This window comes from Scylla paramamosain, chromosome 18 (assembly GCF_035594125.1).
Source record: "Scylla paramamosain isolate STU-SP2022 chromosome 18, ASM3559412v1, whole genome shotgun sequence".
Lineage (NCBI taxonomy): Eukaryota > Metazoa > Arthropoda > Malacostraca > Decapoda > Portunidae > Scylla > Scylla paramamosain.
This window is the reverse complement of record NC_087168.1, coordinates 13,467,921-13,474,430: the sequence shown is the minus strand read 5'-3', so window position 1 is coordinate 13,474,430 and position 6,510 is coordinate 13,467,921. Positions and strand designations below refer to the sequence as shown.

The window sequence follows — 6,510 nt, the reverse complement described above, 5'->3', positions numbered from 1 at the left end:
AGAGTGCTCGCGAGAACCTTTCCCTTATCTCCAACCTTTTGAGGCGCGCTTTAACCTCCTCCCTTAGACGCGCTGTGAAGGAGCTGGAGTGAAGTGTGTGTCTCCCCCTCTCTCTCCTCTCAGCGCCTCTTAAGAGTTTTAAAGGGAGCTGTTCCTTCACTGCCACGCATTTAACTCCGCGCCATGAGAGTCCTAACAAGGGAGGGAGGGAGCGGGCTTATTCTTTTAATTTCCTTAATTTTTCCTACGCTGCTAATACCCGCCTGCATTGTTTTATCTTTTTGGTGTGTGTGTGTGTGTGTGTGTGTGTGTGTGTGTGTGTGTGTGTGTGTGTGTGTGTGTGTGTGTGTGTGTGTGTGTGTGTGTGTGTGTGTGTGTGTTTCGTTCTTGATGTTTTTTCTTCTCTTTTTATCTTTACTACAAATACTGAAATGTTTTTAATAATTCATCATTCACTTATATTTTCCTAAGCATTCTCTAAATCACTATAAAGCTAGATGTGCTATACTGTAATACTGAAGTGCTATAGTATACGTGGTGAAAAGCGGCATCAGTCACGGGGTTAACCTGTTTTCACTCTCACGCTCTCTACAGAAGCCCGGATAGCTCAGTCGGTAGAGCATTAGGCTTTTAACCTAAGGGTCCAGGGTTCGAGTCCCTGTTCGGGCGCATTGTTTTGTCCATTATTTTTAGTATTTTATACTCAATCATACTCTATAATAGTGTGTGTGTGTGTGAGAGAGAGAGAGAGAGAGAGAGAGAGAGCGCGAGCGAGCGAGCGAGCGAGCGAGCGTACAACAGGGATTCATAACATTTCCTCCATCATCAACCCTTTCGGCTTAATGTATTTTTTCATTTACACCCTACTTCCATACACTCTCCCTTCCTCCCCCTCCTCCCTCTCCCACACGCGCGCGCGCGCACACACACTCTCTCTCTCTCTCTCTCTCTCTCTCTCTCTCTCTCTCTCTCTCTCTCTCTCTCTCTCTCTCTCTCTCTCTCTCTCTCTCTCTCTCTCTATTTTACAAAATGAAATTTAATTTAACTGTTAATCAGTTGTCAGGTACATCAATTATTTACCCCCTTCAAATGTAATTTTTTTACCCCCAAGGGATAAATTTACCCCAAGTTAGGAATCACTGGCCTACAAGAATAAATGTTAAGATTCTCTGAGTGTATATGCATGAGAGAGAGAGAGAGAGAGAGAGAGAGAGAGAGAGAGAGAGAGAGAGAGAGAGAGAGAGAGAGAGAGAGAGAGAGAGAGAGTTCCCCGTCAGTGATGTTTGGGGACAGGTGGCCAGCACACCCGCGTTATGCGTCAGGTGTGTGACTAACTGTGTGTTCCTCCTTCACTTTATCACTTGTTTCTTATTCAGGATCCCTCTTTGTTTTGTGTTGTTAGTCGCTGGCATCGCGGTGACATAGATGCTGCTATTAGTCAGTTTAATAGTTACAGGTGAAACAGTAATGACATAACCGATATATTGCATTCTAAAAGTAGCTGCAAATGGGAGCTATAGTCATGGTCAGAAGTAGCATGAGATTTCACACTACCCTCCACTTTGTTTTGCGTTTTTCACGATTTAAAGTCCACTGATTTGCTGGCAACCTTTCTACAAATCAGGAAAATTCGTACACTTTGACGGAAAACACTAAAGAGGAATATCAGTTCACCTACGAAACTGAATAAACATTTTTTATTCCCTCCCTTGTTTATCTTCTTGACTTTTTTTTCCGTCAACCAGGCTCCTCGACACACACACACACAAAAAATAAATAAATAAATAAAATAAAGTGAGCAACGGTGGAGTGAATTTATTGAGTCTACAAACTTACTCACTGATATCTGGCACGTCCTTCCTGGATCACAAATCGCTCTGAGACAAACATTTCTGCATTTTACCTGGACAGTTTTTGATATCAAGGGCGTTTGTATGATTCTAGCATTAGTTTAACAAGTATTCTACACTGCCATAAGGAAAAACACATACGAACTCACCTGACTTAACCCTTTCACTGCCATGGCCTTATTTTCTTTATAGATAATTGTAACAGGAAAATCGTTTGTACAGACACAGAAAAAGAGAGAATTGAAGAACATCTGTCTTTTCTTGTGCAAAAATGAGCGTTTGAAGACGTTGGTGTTCATAAGAAAAAAGTTTAAAAGTGAAAGAAAATACATTTTTGTAAAGTCTTTGAAAATATCACTAATGAAACCCCGAAGCATTCAATAGTACGAGCATTAGTGTTTTCAATATTATATGCACACTAATATTGTTTCCTAAACCTTTGAACATAACATTAATGATACCCCGAAGCGTTCAGTAATACGAGCATTAGTGTTTCCAGTGTTACATGATGCTGTGGAAGGATTAAGCCTCTCCATTGTGATAACCAACAATTCACACCACTAAAGGCAATATACAAGATGTTTACAAGCGCGTGGAGGAAAGACAAAGAGGGAAAAAAAAAAACTTTCCTGTGTCAAGCCTATATCATGTTTAGAGATGGCTGTAGAGGAAAAAGAAACGGATGTAGAGCAAAAAGAAACATCTTCAGTGATATACGATTAAAGCAAGGTGTGCCAAATAGCAGTCAAAGGGTTAATTAGCGCCAGGTGAGGTGAAGGCAGTAAACGCCAGGCAGGTGATAAAGGAGGACTCCCCACACGGATACTTTCACAACAAGCTCCATTATCTCCGCGAGTATTAATGCATCTGAGTGTGGCGTGCAAAGAGCCATCGCTGTCACCGCTTCCTGCTTGAAAACACGACCAATTAACGTAATGGCGTGACACAGGTAATGCAACGCGTCTGTCACTCCGCCCCGCCCCGCCCAGCCTTGCCTCGTTTGCCCCGCCTCGCTTCGTTCGTTGGTTATCGCTCATCTGCATGTAATTGTGGTTACGACTGGCACGGATGTTATATTTGTGTCTCAGGCGGTGGTGGTGGTGGTGGTGGTGGTGATAGTAGCAGTAGTAGTAGTGATGGTACTTGTAATATCACAAAAGTAAAAATATCACTTATAATGAGGGCGATAATGGTATAAATAACAATAATAATAATAACAATAATAATAATAATAATAATAATAATAATAATAATAATAATAATAATAATAATAATATACCTGTTCCTCTTCATCAACGGGGCTGCACTAAAACTTTTATAAGAGGCTGAGGAAGCGTCAGGAAATAGATAATATAAAAAAGTTAAAATTTGAAGCACATCATCACGGCTTTCTCCTTCCTTTCCTTATTTATTCCTCCCTCCTCTCTTCTCTCTCCTCTTCCCTCTCACCTCCTCTCCTCTTCCCCTTTTCCATCTTCCTTCTCCTCCTCATCTTCTTTCTCACTTCTTCCCCTTTTTTTTCTCACGTTCTCTGCTTATCCTCCTCTTTCTTACCTTTCCTTATTCTCTTTCTCACTTCTCATCTTCCTCCTCCTCCTCTTCTTTTTCCTCGCTTCTACTTTCCTCTTCCTTAGCCCCACCTCTGTTCTTTCTCACCTCCTCCTCCTCCTCCTCCTCCTCCTCCTCCTCCTCCTCCTCCTCCTCCTCCTCCTCCTCCTCCTCCTCCTCCTCCTCCTCCTCCTCCTCCTTCCTCACTATTGAGCATTCATCTCCACCGTCCACTCGTCACTTAATTCTGTTTATCCTGACTTTATATGGGGTGTCTTGTTGTTGTTGTTGTTGTTGTTGTTGTTGTTGTTGTTGTTGTTGTTGTTGTTGTTGGTCCTTTGCTCTCTCTCTCTCTCTCTCTCTCTCTCTCTCTCTCTCTCTCTCTCTCTCTCTCTCTCTCTCTCTCTCTCTCTCTCTCTCTCTCTCTCTCTCTCTCTCTGCGTGTGTGTGTATGTGTATGTATGTGTGCATGTATATGTTTGTGTGTGTAAACAGTCGCCGCAGGGAAGCCCGAATAGAGAGAGAGAGAGAGAGAGAGAGAGAGAGAGAGAGAGAGAGAGAGAGAGAGAGAGAGAGAGAGAGAGGAAGGAAGTTGGGGGAGGGGAGAAATGATGGAGTAGAGATATAAAAAAAAAAAACAAGCAAGATTAAAAAAAATATATCATAACCTAGAAATAAAAAATCAGTGATCACGTAACAGTGTAGCAGAGAGAGAGAGAGAGAGAGAGAGAGAGAGAGAGAGAGAGAGAGAGAGAGAGAGGGGGAAATATAATATCCCACCAGCACCTCCAGAAATCCAGCGAAGTTGAGATTTGGTATTGATATTCAAATGTTCCTTCACCTTATCTCGCTGTTTCAATTCCACTTCACGAGCTGAGAGAGAGAGAGAGAGAGAGACAGACAGACAGAGAGACAGACAGACAGACAGACAGACAGACAGACAGACAGCAAAAAGTGAAATGGAGGAAAAGAAAAATGCTAAGGAAAAAAAAAAAAAAAAAAAACATAAATAAGTGTAAGGAAAATTTTTAAAGATAGTAAAAACAAGTTAATAAGTAAGAACGAGAGAGAGAGAGAGAGAGAGAGAGAGAGAGAGAGAGAGAGAGAGAGAGAGAGAGAGAGAGAGAGAGAGAGAGAGAGAGAGAGAGAGAGAGAGAGCGTCACAATATCTGGGTCCTTTTTAGTGAGGGAAAGAAAGATGGCTTTATGGTGATGATTTATGTGAGTGAGGAAGGAAGATACGGAGAGAGAGAGAAAAAAAAAGAAAAACAGGAAGGGGAAGAAGGAAGAAAGAGAGAGAGAAAAAAAGAAAAAAAAAAGATAGGTGGCGAAGATTCACCTGAATATTCACGGAGATTGTTTTAATGGAGAGAAATTATCCCTTCATTATCTCTCTCTCTCTCTCTCTCTCTCTCTCTCTCTCTCTCTCTCTCTCTCTCTCTCTCTCTCTCTCTCTCTCTCTCTCTCTCTCTCTCTCTCTCTCTCTCTCTCTCTCTCTCTCTCTCTCTCATGATTTCTTTTACGTCCTCCACCACCTCCATAACAAGATCAATGATAAGAGATTCCTCCCCCTTTCCCTCCCCTCTCCCCCCATCCCCTCCCCACCACACACACCAAGCCAGACCTTCCCTCATTCTTGTCACTGATGTCTGCAATGCTCCGTCCTCCATTGTCCTCCACAGTACAAGACCCACAACTTGCAGGAGCTTGTTAGATAGCCAGATTGCGTTTCCATCCCCCAAACTAAGATGTTAAATGTGTTGTGTTAGAATTTGATGCTTCTTGGAGGATTACGAATGTTTTATTGTTTTATTTATTTATTTTATTTTATTTTTTTACTTAGATGTTATGTTGTATATTTTTTTTTTAATATTAAGAATTGTTTTTTTTTTATTTCAACTAAGATGTTATGTGTTGTATTAAAATTTTGTGTCTTGGGGAAATATTGCGAAATGTGTGTTTTTTTTTTATTTATTTATCTATTATTTTCATGTTAGCACTGTTAATCAAGTACTTGTTGCTTTACTTATCAATATTTACCGTCTCATTTCCCTAAAAAAATCTCTTTAGTAACTGTTCTGAGCCTCGTGTTATTTCTTCCCTCCCTGCCAGCAGCGGTTTCAAGGAGCAGTGGGTGGGGAGGAGCCTTCGCCTGTACTATCTAACATCTCGCAGTGGGTTAGGGAGAGACTGTAGGTAATCACAAATTGCCGCGTGTGGGCCAAGAGATCTGCTGCTGTTTGTTATTCCTTATTTTTCTTTTGTATCTCCGTATCCTTGTCTTCCTCCGTCTCTTATTCTCCTCCTCCTCCTCCTCCTCCTCCTCCTCCTCCTCCTCCTCCTCCTCCTCCTCCTCCTCCTCCACGCATCCTTCATCTCTCCTGCAGAATTTGCTCGTCTTAACACACCTTTCCTCTCCATCTTTCTTCTTGACTCCTCCATTCGTCATTCTCTCTCTCTCTCTCTCTCTCTCTCTCTCTCTCTCTCTCTCTCTCTCTCTCTCTCTCTCTCTCTCTCTCTCTCTCTCTCTCTCTCTCTCTCTCTCATTCACTTCACTTCTTCCCTTCTTTCCTTCTTTCCGTGACACGTAATTTCGCCTCCACATAATACATCTTATCTTCCTCCTCCTCCTCCTCCTCCTCCTCCTCCTCTGATTCAACAAAGAGCTTTATTATTATAATTCAGGGTATTTGTTATATTACGTTATCATTCTTCTTCTTCTTCTTCTTCTTCTTCTTCTTCTTCTTCTTCTTCTTCTTCTTTTTTTCTTCTTCTTCTTCTTCTTCTTCTTCTTCTTCTTCTGTTTTTGTTCTTGTTCTTGTTGTTCTTGTTCTTTTTGTTCTTGTTCTTGTTCTTGTTGATATTATTATTATTATTATTATTATTATTATTATTATTATTATTATTATTATTATTATTGTCCTATGGGTGACGTGAGGACCGTCGCCTCTGATTACCTTTAATTAATTCAATGATTCGAATTTTCCACAATCTGAAAACTATTAATGAATTTTTCCTTTGCCGAATCTCGCGTTACAAAGGAGCAGGAGGACAAGGAGGAGGAGGGGGGAGGAGGAGGAAGAGGAGGAGGAGGAGGAGGAGGAGGAGGAGG

At 41.4% G+C, this 6,510-nt stretch overlaps 1 non-coding gene across 1 annotated transcript; it reads left to right on the top strand.

The window, feature by feature from the left end:
- Nucleotides 1-596: 596 nt before the first annotated feature.
- Trnak-uuu (transfer RNA lysine (anticodon UUU)) lies at nt 597-669 on the top strand. The gene has a single exon. It is a non-coding gene; the product is annotated as a tRNA-Lys (tRNA).
- Nucleotides 670-6,510: the final 5,841 nt, after the last annotated feature.